At 39.1% G+C, this 19,612-nt stretch overlaps 1 protein-coding gene across 4 annotated transcripts in view; it reads right to left on the minus strand.

The window, feature by feature from the left end:
* b4galt2 (UDP-Gal:betaGlcNAc beta 1,4- galactosyltransferase, polypeptide 2) overlaps positions 1-11,707 on the minus strand; it is a 73,620-nt gene extending 61,913 nt beyond the window's left edge. Inside the window, exons 1-2 of one of the 4 annotated variants that reach the window (XM_004913973.4) lie at positions 11,268-11,707; positions 10,877-10,987 (exon numbers count right to left, since the gene is read on the minus strand). The gene's annotated coding sequence lies outside the window, so the exon portion shown is untranslated. Of the gene's footprint in view, positions 1-10,876; positions 10,988-11,243 lie in introns of all 4 variants that reach the window. The other 3 variants (XM_004913972.4, XM_004913974.4, XM_002931472.5) reach the window with 3 other exon arrangements.
* Positions 11,708-19,612: the final 7,905 nt, after the last annotated feature.

A 19,612-nucleotide genomic window follows, 5' to 3' on the forward strand; every position in this document is an offset into this window, starting at 1 on the left:
TCCTCTGCCAAGCAACCAAATGCAACTATGCAGACTTTAATTTGCTTAATGAGGCACTATTTCACCGCTGGAGAATATGCCTCACAAACCTATTGTAAAGTGCAGCAAACATTAGTGTTGTTGTCCATTTGCACTTTGTTTATAGCATTAGAGGTTTCAGTTTCCTTCTCTTTACTCCAGAATTGTACTGAACATGCTCCTAGGTACAATATATATATATATATATATATATATATATATTTCTACACTTTATATATATATATATATATATATATATATATATATAAAACTGACAAAAAGCAGGCACTCACGTATTAATGGATCCAAAATATGCCTGGGTGCAGTATATACAATTAATGTAGCACAAATACAACAAAAATACCGCACTCACAGGACTTAGTCGAAAAAATCAAAGTCTCTTTATTGTGAAAAACGTCTATCTAACGTGTCCACAGCCTATGACGTCACATAGTGTGTAGCCAATTACCAACCCCCAGTGTTGTAAACCTAACACACCAATAAACTATCGTGAATATGGTAATATTAATCAAAAGACAAACTAGATATACATAGAATAAACTGAGACAGGAGAGACAAGACACCGAAGAAAAAATAAGAGAGAAATAAACAGATGCGCAAAAGTAAACCCTAAGGCTGAACTGCAACTCACATACACTCTGTATCAAATTTATCAGAACGATAGGAACGGAGTTGGGAACACAGACTGGAAGCGGTAACCACTATAATATAGAGTATTAGGAGTCTCAGTCAGTTAATCTGGTGGATCAGTTTGGTCATCATTAAAAAACGGGTTGTCGCTGGGAAGTGCAGCGCTAGAAACAGTATGCGCCTAGCTTCTAACGGTGACAGCTGAATGTGAGAGGGTACAAGGATCGACTTACCACCTCTCTGGGCGGAACAGTTGGACTCTTAAGAGAGTCTGTGCCCCACGATCTTACCACCTTGTTCCAGGTGGCGCTGCTGGTCTCTGATCGTGGTCCCTGCACGGGACAGCTGACAGTGACAGCTGCTGCTAAGGCTACAATTTTCCACATGCCACATGGTTGTAAAGGTGGAGTATATTAAAACTATGCTCTCTTATAGACATTTGGACCTGGTCTGGTTTGTCCCTGAAGAAGAACACATTTAGTGTTCAATTAATAAAGATGTTTTAAGTCTCTATGTGTGCAGCATTCTGTTCTTCATATATGGAAAATGGAAAATGAGGGAAATGTGTTAAAGCAATCTTTTCTGTCAGTTGTACTCTGAAATACAAGATTTACTATATTAATAACAATGGTTAAACAGTGCAGCAATAATGTAACACTATAGGGGGGCATGTTCAAGACCCCTCTGACAGTCAGATGTACAAGCTAAAGCAATAAGCGATTAGTGAATGGCTGCATGAGGCGCAGACTAAATGGAATTGACTATTTACAGACAGAACCATGGCACAGTATTCTTCTGGTTAGAATTTAAAACATCTTAATATCATGCAGGAAAACTTAAAATCAGGGAACTTTAAATTGAGTTTTCACTGTAGCACTGTCAATCCCATAATCCACTGCTGTTATCTACTGAAGTATTAATCAAGGAAAGCAATATAACAGACTCAATGAAACTAAATCTATTGAAGGAACAGGTATAAGCCTTTTTGAGCATTTTATAGCTAATAACAGATGATAGGCTGCAATGACATATATAAAAAGGTTGCAAATAATCTAAAACACCTTCTGTCAGGCCAGTACAATACAACAGATCAAATAACCTGGCTTGGGCATATCTGTTTCAATCGCTCTGGTGATGGGAGAGAACTAAAAAAAAGTACTACAGAAAGCATTTCTTTTTTTTCAAAATAAACTATGGGGCATTCACGGTCCTATTTTGAGTAAACAAAGTATAGCATTTGCCCAAAAGTGTCAATATCTGTTCAGTGCAGATTGGTAGGGTGGCTACCAAAGGGAGAGGGTGCATCTTTAAGGCCAGTTAGGGCTAAATCCTTAAAAATGTACAGCAAAAGTGAAGCTACATTAGTTATGTATAAAGAAAACACTAACATGTTGCAAATGGCTTCTATTACTGGGTAAAACAAGAGTAAAGCCTGCAAGATGTTTTTTTCAGAGATACAGCAGGTCTTAAAGGACAAATATACCCCTAAACAATGTAGGTCTCTATAAAATATATTGCATAAAACAACTTATATGTAAATCCCTGCCATCTAAATATAATATGTTAAAAAAATATATAATTTTTATTAGTATGTGCCACTGGGGAATCCTAAATAGAAAGTTTAAGTACTATGGGCCAACCCCTAGGATCATGTGAATTACTGTGCACACAAACAAACCAAGGGCACACATACATATAAGGCCACATCAGACAATGAATGAAGATAGTCTTGTCTTTTAAGGTGGCCATACACGCTAAGATCCGCGAGCGGATCTTCTTCGATATCCCCACCAACGGGTGGGCCATATCGGGTTAATTCAGGCTAATTTGGTCGTTTGGCCCTGGGGCCAAATGATTGAACGACGAGTATAGGCGCAGTTGGTTCGGGGACTGCATCAACGAGCCGATGCAGTCCCTAATCAGACTAAATTTTTAAACCTGCCCGATCGATATCTGCCCGATTTCACGCCAGATATCGGTCGGGTAGGCCCGTCATTAGTGCCCATACATGGGCCGATAAACTGCCGATTCGGTCTAAGGGACCGATATCGGCAGCTAGAATCGGCCCGTGTATGGCCACCTTAACTCCCAATTCTTTTCTGTTACACTTATTATTATTATTAACATTTATTTATAAAGCGCCAACATATTTGCAGCGCTGTACAATAAGTGGGTTTCATACATTGGACATACAGAGTAAAAATCAATCAATAAATCAATCAATAACCAATAAAAGAGGTGAAGAGAGCCCTGCCCAAAAGAGCTTACAATCTACAAGCTAGAGCTTCATTATTTCCTGTCAGGTGATCTCTGATGGAGACCATCACCAAATGGTGATCTCAAGGTAAAAGATGTAAAAGGGCAATATTTACTTATACTGTAAATATTCCAATTTGGTAAGATTCTTTATTAGGCCACTTGATATGACAAACTCTTTATTGGTTAAGTATTAATTCTGGAAGTATAGCTTTCTGTTAAAATGAGAAATGCAACAATCAAAATATAGACTGTGTTATCCATACCTATCCAACACTTAAACTTTATATACGGAGTTCAGAATGTCTTGCCTAGCTGAAATTCAATCAATAACATTATCAAGCCATCACAATAAATTAAAATACCATATTCCCTCCAGTGCCACCAAGTCAGAATAATCTTTCATCATAAGTACATAATTAGCACTGTACCTGTATTCCTCACATTTTATAAAAATAAAAATAAAGGTTACAGAGAAAGTTAATTAGGAGTCTGAAATGCCATTTATTAGTGTTATATTACACCTCTGGCTCATCCAGATTTCTGACATGTTTACCCATTGTTCCTTTTCATTAACAGTCCCTACTATCTCATCTTTCTATTGCTATTGCTACTATAATTTGGAGAAAGATGATCATTTAGACTTAATTTTCTTTAAATAAATTTTATAAAAAGCTGAGTGTGGCATAACAGGCAATCAATTATAATAGAATTACCTGAGCATAAAACTCACAAAGTCACCCCAGAAATATAGCTGAATCTTGCAAATTATTACCTTTTTCATCGTGGTTTGCAGAATAAGGCTAATGCACAAGCATTTCTAAATTTTCTGTAGACTAATTCTAGTTTTTCCCATATGATAAGTACAACTGACAGGCAGTGTTCCTTCTGTGCACTTTAAACAATGTCACAATAAACCAAAATAAAGAACTGAAGGTTCAGCTCAGATTCTCTGCATTGTGTCCAGGCTTACATAACTTCACTACACCATTTATTTAGCTAACTGAGAATGCAGAGAGGATACGGCTAAAAGAAATTTACTCTTAACAACATCCCCATCGCAACTTAATTAAAAGCCTAGAGCTTTGCATTACCTTTAATTGTGCTCTTTTACTCTTCACATCCAATCACTAAGTAACTACAGTGCTTACTATTACTAAACATGTCTGCTGCCCTCCTATTGCAACTATTTGTTATAATATTTAAACAAATATACCTTTAAAAGATGATTGTTTTTTTCTGCACAATCTTTTTGTTAAGTTTGCAAAAAAAAAAAAAAAAAAAAACAACAGCTTGTAAGTGCTAAGGTTTTTATTTTTTAAGAAAATCACAGAAAAAAAAATCAAATTGTAGCAACAAAAAGAAAATGAGAAAAAAAATTGCAATTCACAACAAAACTCATTGTTAACAATTAATAAATCAGGCTCTTTGTGTGTCTATAAAAACATCACACAGCATATATTGAAGTATTTTTTTAGAAACATGAACACATTGTTATACAGCACATGATTTAAACTGACTTCTGCCCCCCTGGTTCAGTCTGTAGTTATTTTATTAAAATGGTACAGTTTGACAGAGTATATGCAGTGCTTAATTGTGCCTCAGGGTACCCTTGTCCTCAAAATATCTAAGTTTACTCTTCTAGAAAGCAACCTATATAAAAAAATAAAATGCCCCTATATATTTTCTAACTATTGCATTGATATTCTGTCTGTGACTTTTCATGTTCTGCTAACATGTTGCATTCTTTATTATTGTAATCCTTTATTTATATAGCACAATCATGTCACATGGTGTCATTCACATCTGTCCCTTCCCCAGTCAAGTTTACAATTTAGGGTCCTTACCAAAATAACGCCAATAAGTAGCTAGTTCAAAGTGTTTCTTTTTAATGGAGAGAAGAGGCTCAGATAGTGAAAAATAATTTTCAACGGCTTTAAACCATTCTAGCCATTTCATGCTAACAAGAAGTCTAGTTTTGTCCTGCATAGTTTGAATGGGGTCTACACAGTACAATATTATACCTGTGTTAAGTTAGACTGCTTCTATTAAACCTGTCAGATTTCAAAATATTTGTATGCGTTATCTGTACAATGGTAACATTTTCTACAGGGGGACTATACAATACCTACCCCAGTGCAGCTTACAGTCTCAGGCCCCTGTATACATGCCAGTCAATTAGTTAACCTGCATGTATATTTTGAATCACCCAGAGGAAAACCGTTTAAGCCCTGGTAAAAACATACAAATTCCTTGCAGACAGCAACCTGACTGGAATCAAACCTATAACCCCAGCACTGCAGGCAGTGCCTTGTGTCACTTATTTTGGCGAAAGTTGTAATCACCCCTGTTACAGCAAACGTCTCTAACTTTATCTCTATATCATTTCTTTGGCACTCCCTACAGTCTACCCATGATCTTGATGATTGATTCCCTCATGAATTCTTTGCAAACATGCTTTCAAGATATATCTAGCACTTATTTCCATGACATGAAATATTTCTGCCTGTTTATATATACCTATATAAGCCAAGATTTACATTACATTACTTTTCTTAGTATATCTCCATGATAGGATCAGACATTAGTCAACAATCTGAAAAGTACTTAAAAGGATACTTTCATTATTTTTTTTTTAAAAAAATGACACTGTATACATAGCAATTAATTCATTCTACCATTTACATTTTTTTCCTGAACCAACAAATGTATTTTTTTAGCTGTAATATTGGCGTGTAGGCAGCCATCTCAGTGCATTGTGCCTGCGTCTGAGCTTTCACAGAGAGCCAGCGCTACACATTAGTACTGCTTTCAGGTAGCCTATTGTTTCTTCTACTCTCATATAACTGGAGGAGTCCCAAGCTGGACTTGGATTTCTTACTACTGAGTGTTATTCTAATATCTACTGGGAGCTGCTATCTTGCTATCTTCCCATTGTTCTGCTGATCGTCTGCTGGGGGGGGGGGGAATATCACTCCAACTTGCAGCACAGCAGTAAAGTGTGACTGAAGTTTAACAAAGCACATGCCTGTGGCACCCTGGCAAATGAAGAATATGGCTAGAACAGTGCTAGACAATCATGGCCTTATGTGAAATTTCAAAATTAATTAATTAAAAAACTTCAATTAAATTGAAATTTCAGTGCAGGATTCTGCTGAGGAAGCCCTATTAACTTACCGGTATGTGTTTTTTTTTGTTTTTTTTTAAAAAAAAACAAAAACAACATGTTCTGCCTTGACAGTATTGCTTTAAACTTCCGGTCCCTATACACTTCCATATGGCCCGTCATACAGCAGTGTCATGACTGGGGGGCAACAGACACTTTGATTCATACACCCCTTAATAAAGAAATCAATGCATTTATTTCATCTTTTGGAGTGGAGTTTAAAGAGACTGTAATACGGCGCACATTAACAATGGTTTTTGCATTCATATAGTGGCATATTTATAACATACTTTTTTGTACCTGTGGTATTATGAATCCTATAATCAGCATGTATTCATTTGCTTGTAGTTTTTGGTTTTCCATTTAGGGTGAGAACCAAATGGGTTTGTGGTCACTGTTTAGTTATTTAACAATGATATGGGAGCCTTAAAAGGTTTAAGTAAAGGTACCACTTTTACAGCATAAATTTGGACTTTTTTATTTTTACATGCTGTGGTCATGTATGTGAACGAAGTCTGCGACAGTACATTTTCTTAAAGAAAATCAAATCAAGAAAAAATATATTAGACCCAGATTGCATAATTTACTACCAGTATATATTGTCATTAAAGACAAAATGTTGAATATGACAACACAAAATATTACATTGTCCAATAAACTGAAAATTAGTGGGAAAGTTTGGCAATTAAGACCCTAAAAGAAAACTGTTTTGGCCTTGGCCAGATTGAGGAGTCTAAGCCTGTCTCCAGATGGGGTCGGGGGATGCTACTGGCAGTCTATTTTGTCAGAGATTTGTGTCATGGAATTTTCAAGTGCCACTTACCCTCCTAACTCTCTTTTCATGAGAAGCTTATTAACAACACCATATATACTTTATTGTTTACTCTGGGATAATCTCTCATTATTTCTTTTCTCTGTGCTTCTCATCGCTAACATCTGTATCAGGATGGGGGGGGGGGAAATAAATGCACAGAAGCAATATTAAGAAAAAACACGTTAATACATAAGGAGAGTGTCTAATGCAGGAATCACTTTTAATCAATGTATCAACCATGCTGTCTCAAGTGTGTTCTTTCCCTACATGTATTTGTTTAAAAATCAGTAAATACGGCAAGCGATGGTTCTAGTAGGGGGCAGCATGCAAGAAACAAAACAAATTGTGGTAAACCTAATGATAAGACTCTAAACTTGCTGCATCTGCACTAAAGAATGAAACTCTACAGAGAGCTTGAACACTTTGTTAAGAACTCTGTATACATGCATACTAAAAGAAAATTATGTTTATATTGTATTGAGCCATCAAACAAAGAAATACAAGGCAAACAAAACTTTAGCCAGCATCTTTATGGGAAAGGTATGGTGGGATAAATTAGGGAGGTCTGTTAAAGATAAGCATGCAAACCCTCAGCAACTTTATACTGTATATGTATTGTAGAAGGAAAATTTACAAGGGATCATAGAGACCCAAGTATGATAACATATTTATGAGACAACATTAAGGACCTCTGCTCTAAAACAAATACATTTAATCAAACACAACACTGGCAGATACCTTTACCCATGCATTTACAAAGGCAAACATCATGAAGACACATATACCATTACAAGTGTGTTTGGAATGCAGCAATGCTTCATGGCAACTGTGGTACCCACAGGAACGGACATGAATGAACAAAAATCAAGTCCCATAAAAATAAGGAGTACAGCAAATGCACTTCTAAATGCTCATGGGTTCAGAGCATAAGGTTCTATTAATTGATTTGTTTCATATTTATATCATTTTCTCAGTTTAAAAATGCACATAATAGCCACTAACCACTATTATCCAACTCATGCAGCTTTATAAAGGACCCTGATACTGTATCTTGCACAGCATACAGCACACACTGCCTTCCAGACATGTCCACATGATGGTGCATAATTAGTTACAATGCATATTAAACAAGTGGAGATGGGCCCCCTTTTTTCTCCTATTAACAATGAATGACCCTAGCTATCTTCCTACCAATTATATTACCACATAGATTAAAAATAAATAATAAAGCTCTGAATTGGATGTGATTGTCAATTTCTTCCAGTGCTAGACAATCATCTTATCAACCAGACCAAATTAACCACTTATAGACTTGTATGGGGTGATTACTCAAAAGCTACAGGTGCAAGGATATAGAGATCTATATCCTTGCACCTGAACAGGAACAAACGGAGCACACCCTATTAAGGTTCAAATGCCCAGGGTGCTAGCAAAAACATATAAAGCAAGAAAGTGAGCTGCACACACCAGGACTTGGCAAAAAAATGATAAGTTTATTTAAGCAAAGAAATCCAACGTTTCGAGCACTAACTGTGCTCTTCCCTGTGGTTTTCTCCCTGAGGAAGAGCACAGTTAGTGCTCAAAACGTTGGATTTCTTTGCTTAAATAAACTTATAATTTTTTTGCCAAGTCCTGGTGTGTGCAGCTCACTTTCTTGCTATATATATATATATATATATATATATATATATATATATATATATATATATATAGGATTTCATAGAGAACTTCTATACCATCTGCATATTTTTTATATTATACTGTATATCTTTAGTACATATATCTTCCTGCTGAACTTCAACATACAATCAGGGCAATTCTGGCCCCTGTGCCACCCTGAGTCAGCCTCCCCGAGGGGAGGAATGCTGGATGGATAGATAAGAGAGTGCAATTGCAATCACTTCACTTGGAGAGCCAACATTTCAATTTTAAAACTGGAATTTCGGCTCTTAAAGAGATAATGACACCAGAAATGAAACCTATTTTACATCTATAATAACAATGTCTTTGCATGCTATTTATTATTTTGCCATAAAAGTATTTGTCCGATGCATTACCAAATGATGAAACAGCAGCACTCCAGTTATTTTGAAAAATAGTTATTTCACTCAAGTGCAAAAAGGTTGATGCTTTTACATTACCTATCTGATCCCCCATGTTCCTCAATGAAGGGGCTGCCATATTTGTGCAGCAGGAGTTCATTAGCATTAGAAGCTACAACTGACAGACTGAGAAGGGACAGTCAGTTTGGCAAAACAGTCAGGTTTAGGAATTTCAAATAACAATTACTTTTTGTGTAGATTTATATTTTAAAAAGTAGTTTTTCCGTGTCAGTATCACTTTACCAGGAACAGGTTCGACACCCCTGGTAACATGCAGGGCACTGCTGCCTGAGATAAGATTCTCACCTTGCCTCATGGCAGCAATGCCCCTGCATGCAATATGTTTCCTTGCACTTGAGTTTGCTTTTCATTTTAGATTTGTTTCTAATGTTTTCCTCTATGATTTTGCTTTTAAGGCACCAGTTAGATTCTAAAAAAATTTGCAAGATTTTTTACAGTTTACTCTTATTTCTATTTTTAGTGAGATATTGGCTGTATTGGACTGCTAATACCATACCTTAGCAGCCCTAGGGTTAATCTAATGCAGGAAGGGCATAGAAATTGCACAGACATTTAGGATCCCTATCATTCTGGATTTCAAAAAGAGCTGTTCAGCTGAAAACCTAGTATTAGCAGTGTAAACTTTTGTAAACATGCTAACCACTAAAAGTGAAGACACGACTTTTGAAAAAGTGAGTCGCTGCGACTAATTGCAGCGACTTTCCCACCATAGGGTACTGTATACAACGCTGTGACTAATCATGCACGATTTTCACTGCATGGACTAGTTGCTGTGACTTTTTAAAAGTGTCTTCGACCTCAAATCACTAAAAATCGATGTAAATTGCAAAAGTGCTCAGGATCAATCCGAATACATTTACTTCAATTAATATTTTAGGTTAAATCCACTTTATTAACAACTGTTCTAAACAACATAAACTATGACAAATAGGAAACATCTCGAGAGCTGCTTATTCACAAGCTGAGTACTATATATGTTTAACAGGTTAATGGAGAAAAATGGTTTAACAGAGCATTTACTGCAATGGACTTCCCTGGGCATAGCCAAAACACACTGCTTCAAATAAACCTCCGCTTTACTCTGTGAATTCCTCTTAGTACAGCTTCATTGTCACATAAAAAATACAAAGAAAAAGTAAGTTGATATACATACTTTCCTTTTACTCATCCTTATACAAGTCATTTAAAATGTTATATAGCTTGAAGAACACACTTTAAGCTCAGTAAGCATTGCCTTATTTTAATCAATGAAGATAAATACCATTATTTTACACAAAGTCACATAGTTATAATAAGTATTTGTTCTGCAACACATGCAGTTATTCATCTATCTTCATTGCAACCTATACATTGAATTTAATATGTTATAAAGTTGTACAAGAGGCACAACACCACAACATCATTTTCTATAGAACACACATCTGAATCATGCACACTGTTACACATCTTTGAACTGGACAAATGTATCATTCTGCACACCATCTACCTACATGCATTTTTATCTGAAATCAATAGCTAGATAGACAGATGGATGGCTGGCACATGCAGTCTGTGGCCCACCGGCTGTTGCTGAAATGCAACTTTGCATTTTCACACACATTTCAGCTGCCGCCAATATGTAGTTCAACAACAGCTGGAGGATCACAGGTGATGATCTGATAAAAATAGACAGATATGTAATATCTAACAATATCCATTTATGTATATGTTTCTATGTGCCTCCAGTTAAACAGAATGACAAGTCCTTTGAGAGAATTATTCAGCTGGACGGGCACAGGTAGGAGATGCCTGCTACATACAAAAAGGCAAATAAATGACAGACAGATAAACACAAAGACGCAGGCATACCAGCGGCAGATTTTGTTGCACTACAACCAATATAACATTGGTCATTGCTTGCTGGAAGTTGTGGTTCCACAGCCAAAGGGCCACTGAGAAGCCATCCTTCAGACAGACAACCTGACAGACAGATAAGTATAAGGAAATGTAGATGACACAGTATGACAGATACAGATAGATTTATCTATACAGATACATGGCAGAGATATATCCATTGAAAGATGACATAAATAACAGACACAGAGGTGAGAAGTGTATGCACAATAAGCATCCTGCATCCTCTCCATTGGAATATACTGTATTACTGGCAATGGGCGGCACGATGCACACACAGCCCGTTAGACGCAGATAAAGGCGCAGCTCTACACTCACTTACCCGGTTCGCAGCCCAGACTGTTACCTGCTGGCAGCTGCCATAAGCCCGGGCAGATACCGTCCTCTCCCCCGGGCCTGGGCTGACCCCATTACGACTCCATAGCCTTTGCCTTCCCGATCCCTCTCTGCATCCCCGATCGCATCTCTCCCCGCTGGAGCTCTAGCCGCCCCCTCCTGTCAGAAACCAGAGACTGGGAGGGTGCTTCTCCCGCGGCTCGGCTTTCTCTCCTGCTCCTCCCCCCCGGCCCGGCACAAGGCGGGGTTACGCTGTGTACATACAATTGTGTCAGGGGCAAACAGCGAGACCTTCGGGTTCCACGAACGTACAATCAAAAGCTAAACCCAGAAGACCCCAAAAGCATCCTTCTACGGAAAGCCTCAGCAGCCAAAGCTGCAGGAGAAGCGCTGCTCCTCCCCCACTATTCTTCTTGCGAGCCCCTCTTTGTCTGCTTCTTGCCAGCTGCATGTGCTTTCTGGCTCTCTCTTGTGGCCTGGCTTTCTTGTGAGGTGGGGGGGAGGCTAAGGGAATACATCTCGACGTCATTTGAGGGTAAAAGCATAAGTTACTGGTTTTTCCTGTGGTGCTGTTACTACATAAGCTCTTGGGGAACATGGTTCCTGCCCATTATCGCTGCACCCTTACCCAGGCACAGATCTGAGAGCCAGAGGCTGCTACACCTTCACTCCCCTCATATCACCATAAAGGGAGATGATAATGGATAGCGCTGCCTGTTGCTTCCCTGGGTTATTGGCCTTTATTTATACAACCCTAACTGCGGGCACAGGGTGATGTTAACCAGTGTGGGACTGGCCCACCAGGATACCAGGAAAACTCCCAGTGGGCCCAGGGGTCAGTGGGCCCTCCTGCTCACCCAACCATTTGCCTTGTATGCTTATACCATGGCCATTACTTCATTCTATATGAGAAGGAACATGAGAAATGGAGGGAAGAATAGATAATAGTATGTAAAAAGAAGTAATTAAGAGACTAAAAAACTAAGAAGAAGGGGAAAGTGGGCCTAAGGTCTTCTGGGGGGCCCTTGGCACCCCAGTCCGACACTGATATTAACAGGGATGTATAGTTGTTCGTTTTAAGATGCAGACCTCCATTTTCACAAGCTGATCCTGGAAATGTCCCTGACCAATTTAAATAAGTATTTACTTTCCACAGGCAAAAAGCATTGCTCACATAGCACAGGTTGTGATTGCTTTTGGGCCTTCCTTTACCTGAGGGGCCTCCAAGAGCATAGGAATTTAGCATATATACATCAGGAAAAGCCAAATTTCCAGGACTCAGGAATACAGAAGCTAAGAAATGACCCCAGATTTTCACCAAGTGTTGTAAAATTCCTGGGTGCTCAGACTCTACTGTCACTTAGTACTCAAGCTTGCCCAGTAAAATTGTAATAGTATATCCACTTGTCATGGAGAAGCGTTCCTCACATTTAACATTTTGCAGAAGAAAAGTAAACTTAATTGTAAACAATTTTGCAGTATTATTAGGTGTAGGGCAGGGGTCGGGAACCTTTTTGACTGAGTGAGCCATAAACACCACATATTTTAAAATGTAATTCTGTGAGAGCCATACAATGGCCGACGGGAGCTAGGGCAAAGCCGGGGCCTCAATTTGCGGCTGCCTGTGGAGGACGATGCGGCTTCAGGCCCGTTCCCCCATTGTATGCACAGTTGGCGTCTCTTTGTAGCCCCAACAGAGACCTATTTGCCACATTTTTTTTTCAATTCAAGCGTGAACAGTCACAGTTTTCTGCTCCAATGTCCCTCTCAGTTCCCTGGGCTCTGGTTCAAGTGCAACCTGGTAAGGATGCCGGATGCGGAGGAGGGCGAGGCCTGTGCTTGGCGGACAGAAGACCTGTTCTAAGGCTTAGAAGGCGTCTTCTATCCGCCAAGCACAGGCCACGCCCCCCATTTTTTTTGTATTAAAAATTTGGCAGTGAGCCAGATGCAGCCATCAAAAGAGCCACATCTGGCTCCCGAGCCATAGGTTCCCTACCCCTGGTGTAGGGGACTGGCAAATTGTGCCCGTTTCATTCTGGCAGCCCCCTAGGTGCTTAGATGACTATAGGGGTCCTCAATATAGAAGGAAAGTCCCTTTCCTGGGTGAAAACATGACCCTTGGTTACAGTTTGGCCTTAAGGTGACAGTGTGCTATAGTATAAAAGGCTTGGGAGCCGCATGTTCAGGTTTAGATCTCTATCTGAAGCAGGCAAGTGGACAGAAGTGGAATCTGAGTTTGAGTGTAGGCTCAGATAGAGCATTGCCTGGCTTCCACTTAGGAGAGGCACAACCCAGAAGCTGGGAGAAACCTACCTGTATGGTACATGAATCCTCCATCCTGTGTGTTAACACTTTTAAAGCAGATCAAGTTCAATAAATGAGTTTGAGTTCAAGACCCACTGGCACCCTTTCTTATTGTGTGAAAACCCCAACATAGTGTTCTTCCACTTTGGCTTATTCTTAGTGCCCCCCATTTTCTAGATGCTACTCCTACAGTTTTAGGGGAAACACACAAACTCTCCACACTTCTTCGCCCTATAGCGGAGCAGGTTGCTTGTGCTTTTCTAAGCGATCCCCCCCTGTCTTTTTGTGGCGCCGCTCCGAACCCCCCAATTCATCCATTGGTTTGGGAAGATTTTCAAACTGCTGCCACACTTACAGCTTTGAAGCTACACACCCCAAACTTGGTTAACATAATAATAGGGTCACCCTGACATTTGTTGGATGACCCCAAAGTGGGAGGGGCCAACAACAGCCAATCAAATTTTACCCATTGACTTTAATGGGGAAATTGAAACAAACTCTCCACACTTCTTCGCCCTATAGCGGAGCAGGTTGCTTGTGCTTTTCTAAGCGATCCCCCCCGTATTTTTGTGGCGCCGCTCCGAACCCCCCAATTCTTCCATTGGTTTGGGAAGATTTTCAAACTGCTGCCAATCTTACAGCTTTGAGGCTACACTCCCCAAACTTGAATCACATAGTCATGGGCTCAGCCTGAATGAAAATATGATGATTGTTGGATGCCCAAAAGTGGGCGGAGCTGTGAACAGCCAATCAGATTTTACCTATTGACTTGGTGGAAATCCAACCTGCTGCCATTCTCACAGTAATAACACCGGGGTCCCCAAACATTTCATAGTTGGTCACTAGGGGACTGCAGTTTTACTTTTGAAAAGAGGGCAGAGCCACCAACAACCAATCAGATTTCACCTATTGATCTTTATTTGTTTGTTGCCAGGGTTCCCAAAATTTGCATAACCAGTCACTGGGTGACTACGCATTTAAGGCTTTTTGTATTTTTTTAAGTGGGTGGAGCCAACAACAGCCAATCAGATTTTACCTATTGACTTTTAATGGGGAAATTCAACCTGCTGCCATTCTCACAGAATTAACACCAGGGTCCCCAAAATTTTCACAGATGGTCACTAGAGGACTGCAGTTTTAGTTTTGAAAAAGTGGGTGGAGCCACCAACAGCCAACCAGATCTCACCTTTTGAATTTTATTGGTTAGGTGCCAGGATTCCCAAACTTTGCACATTCAGTCACTGCGTGACTTCGTACTCAAGGTTAGAAAAAGTGGGCAGAGCCGCCAAAAGTCAATCACATATCTTTCATTGTTTTCAGTGGGGAAATTTTAACTGCTGCCATTCTCACATGTTTAATCTCAGGGTCTCCAAACTTTGCAGAAAAGTTGTGGTTGTTAGATGGAGCACGCAGGACTGCTTAGTCAATAAAAATATCCTTTATTTTACTTCCATTAAAAACATGTGAAAAAAATGTGAAAAAAACAACCCCCCAGCTTAACGCGTTTCATGGCTCATGCCACTTCATCCGAAGCTACTAAAGGAGTCTCTCACTCACCTATTTTTTAAATACCCTTAATTGACCACTCCCTAGATAACTTTAACCACCCAAGTGCCAAATAATTTAATACAATAAGATATATAACTACAAACATACAAAAAGAAAAAGGGATTGATCAATGCACATTCCCTGGTCCCCTGTTTCATAAGTAAATTGTCTATTAGTTTCATGCTAGTGCATACAGTATATTGACAAAAAACAGGGGTTGTAGTAGTTAATTTGGCCAGATCAGTTGCACTTCCATTGTATTTGTATACTTTATTTAGCCTTGGAGTGCTCCCACAACCTCCTTTTGTGTATTTATGTAGTTTAGCAGATTTAATTCTGCAGGAAGAATGGCCAAACTTCCATGTGGGTTCAGCACCCCCACACACGTCCCTTTAATGGTGGTCTTATGCCTTTAAAAAGAATGGGTGTTGGTTAATGGGCAGTCTTCTCCTTTACAAGCCGCAAGTGGGGGAGGATTGGGCCTGGGGAACCAGGCAATCTCTATGTAAGCAAAAGGCATGGGAGTGACTAAGCCCTCTGATTCAAACCAGCCCCCAGGTCAAGAATGGCAATAGTGCACGGGAGTGCCAGCCTTTGAAAAGTATGACCAGAGGTAAATAGATAGGACCACCATACGGGGTTTACCTTGACGTGGTATGGTGGCTTACCAATCTTATGATCATAATTTTGTAACTAAAAACCCCTGTTTTTTGTCAATATACTGTATGCACTAGCATGAAACTAATAGACAATTTACTTATGAAACAGGGGACCAGGGAATGTGCATTGATCAATCCCTTTTTTTTTTGTATGTTTGTAGTTAATTTGGCCAGATCAGTTGCACTTCCATTGTATTTGTATACTTTATTTAGCATTTAATATTCAAGTAGGAAATAGAAAATTGCAAGGTAAGGGATCAGTAAAATCAAAAACATCTTTTTCATGTTTAACCTATGTGAACATTTCTCCTTTAAAGCGGATGTGCTGGGTTTCTTTCCAGTATGTTTTGCTGTCATTTCTGCTGTGTTTAGCCATACTTGCTGGTGGCATATTTTAGCTCAGACAAGCGCCAAAGCACTTCACTTTGCTTTCAATGGGAACAATCTGATGCACATTTTTGGCCAGTACCAGAAGTGTTAGTTTCCAGTTAAATCTGTGGGTGCCAGCAGGGGTAACCAGCAGTGCTGTATTACGTTTTACTCTGGGTGGGTGCATTTTTTCCTATAAGGAGCCAAGGCCCAGGGCTATTGCATTCAATAAGTGGTGCCTGACATATTGGGTTCTTCTTGTCTTTTAATATATTGATCTCCTACTTTTTCACAGAGTATTGAATTCATATCTGGCAATGGTTACATGATCTAGAGCAGTAGTCCCCATGTTGCTCACCAACCCATTGCATGTTGCTCCCTGCGGTTTCCATTGACTTCTGGGGATACTGTGCAAAAGTGCGGGTGGGAGTGATTTTTTCACCCTAAAATGTTAGGTATTCATACATGCACTATGCACTATACATGCAAGTGCTCTATCCACTTGTGTTTGGGATTAGTATAGCTTAAATGTGTTTTTGTTCATTTTATAGCAAGAAAGGCAATGGGTACTGACATCCCAGGCACATTATATACAGTTAAATGCAGTGTGTATTTACAAAACCAGAACATTATATGCAGTCAGATGCAGTTGGTACTGATGGCAGATATTCATGCCCTGGCACTAAAACACTGGCATGGATACACAACATTGCTTTGTTTCCTTACTATGCAGTCTCATGAGGGCTCCACTGTAACTAATTAGATGAACAAAACAGTGAAAAAAAGTAAAACAAAAAACAAAAAACAACAAATATATAAAAGTACAATTAGCTTTTTCAGGGGATAGATGCCAAGTGACAAAAAACTATTTTCATTTCAGCCTTTTTTGAGGCTTAGCCTCCCCTAGCATTATTGAAAGTCCTACTATGAATATAGGATTGTATTGCAATAGCAGAGATCTGCTAGTCTGTAAGTGCTAAATATGTGAGTTGCTGCTGGCAAATGCAGGTGATGTGACTTTTCTGTGAGGGAGAAGGAGATAAAATGTTAATACCTGTGATAACAGATCCTGCAGGAGGAGATGGGACACTATACTGCATCTATGTGTTTTTAAATAGATGAGTTACACCATGTCTATAGTGTATTGTTAAAGACCATCTATCACAATACAAATGGTACCACCTACTCTGCAGGTGGGGTAAATAGAGCTGACTGTAACATCAGTGAGACTAGTCAGGTTTTGCCTGGAGCCACTGCCAGCCATGATATGGAATTTGTAATATACGCAGCGCTATAGGTGGTCTCCCTTTCATTAAAATCTTCCACGATGCACAAGATATTTTGCTTGCAGCTACCTCTCGGTAAAACCCCTTTGATTGGGCTTTAAATACACTTGTAAATGATATATTGGAAGTGCATAAAGAAAAGAAACAGTTTGTGCCCACTGTACATGTCTCATCCTCTTAACTTTGTCCCTAACCATAATGCCTAAATCTCTCATGGTTAAAGTTGGGGCTACTCTGAACTTTGCTACTAACCCTACTCAAGGTAAACAGCCTATCTACAAATTAGATGACATTTTTTTATATTACTGCTCATGGAATAAATGAAGACAGGGCTATAATTCCGTGTAAACTAAATATAATATATATTTTACCATTAGTACACAAATACATATATTTTTAAAAAATAACAAAGCGTTAAATTGATTATATATTTACAGTGTAAGCTGATTATAGTCACCCTCTGTCTCCCCTATAACAATAAAATGTATATAAATCTGAGCTTCCATTGAGGTGGAGCTTTCCAGTGCACAAAGGCACTTGTGTCCAATTATATTCCTTTTGTGACTTGAAACAAGCTTCAATTTACCTGCCCAGCCTTCTCTGATAAATTGTGCACGTGGATGCAAAAAACCCTAGAATTACTGTCAACCTGGACCTGATGGTATTTCGAAGGTTCACTAAGAGGATTTGTATATAGCCGCAGATACAAATGCCTTTATTAATTCCACGTATCCTAATTGATGTGACACCATTTGCTCACAAAGTTGTGCTGAGGCAATTTTGTGGGTGCCTACTATTACATTGGAATTATGAAGTAAATATACTGCATTGTGGGTAAAAATAACATGATAACGTGTCCAAAGTTTAACATTCATAATGAGCCTTAATCAGTGTTGGACTGGCCCACAGGGATACCAGGAAATTTCTAGCCATTTGACCTAATTCATGGTCATTACTTACATTTTTCTATGGGAACAAAGCAACTAATTCTATAGAATAGATTATAGTATGTAAAGGTAAAAAATACTAGGAAAATATAGAGACTTAAAAATATTTTGGAGAGTGGGCCCACGGTCTAAAGTTTTCTGGTGGGCCCCTGGCATCTCAGTCCGACCCTGGCCTCAATGTCTTCTTAACTAGAGTGAATTGAAGCATGGATGTGATATATACAGTATATATATATATATATATATATATATATATACGTGTATATTAGCAAGTTGTGCTGGTCTGTGTCCTTATGTCTATTTTTGTACTCTCTCCCAATGGAACAGCTTTAAGGAATATGAATGGTGCTTTAAATAAAATAGCTAATAATAATCTTGTGCATCCTCAGATGAGGGCATGTGAATGTCATTAGCAAGAAGGAATTTGCTCTAATCATAGGAAACCCTTTTTACATGGCAGCACTAGTTCTCTTATAGGCAAATAGGGCTCACTGACCCCAACTAATCTCCCCGATATGACATCCCACCGGTGAAAAAGTAAATCACCGGTGGGGTGGCATACACAGCGCCGTGATTTGTGGATCACGCTGCCGCGTATGCTATCCCACCGGCGATTTACATTTTCGCCTGTGGGATGTCATATCGGGGAGATTAGTCGCCCGCAACATGAGAGATTTGTTGCGGGCGACTAATCTCCCCGTGTACCAGAGCCCTAAATCTAATTTCCAGAGGTACTAGGGATCATTTATAATTACTGGGCATATTTGCACCTAGGCAGTAACTCAATTAGATGTTTGCTTTTGGTTGAAAAAGGCTAATCATTGATTGGTTGGTATGGGTTACTGCCCAGATTTAATTTGCCCAATGTTTATATCTAAGCCCCACTCAGTATTTGATCCCCTTGGATTGTGTCATACCTGCCATATCTTTTACAACAATGCCTCCTTATAAGTTATAAAATAAAAGGAAAGACTAAGGGGCATATTTATTATGCTGCGTAAAAAAACAGCGAAAAAATTTGCCACATATCGCCAGGCTTCGCCATGTAAAAACCAGCGTAATTTTTTTTACACGTTTTTTCATCCACCAGAACTAATGTAAAATAACGGCGTAAGATCTGACGTTCAGATGGCGATATTTTACACAGCTTTTTACGCCATTTTTTGGCAAATTCGTTTTACACAGCATAATAAATATGCCCCTAAGAAATGGTCTCTGGTCTTAAAATGACTGACATTCCTT

The sequence above is a fragment of the Xenopus tropicalis genome, chromosome 4 (assembly GCF_000004195.4).
Source record: "Xenopus tropicalis strain Nigerian chromosome 4, UCB_Xtro_10.0, whole genome shotgun sequence".
Lineage (NCBI taxonomy): Eukaryota > Metazoa > Chordata > Amphibia > Anura > Pipidae > Xenopus > Xenopus tropicalis.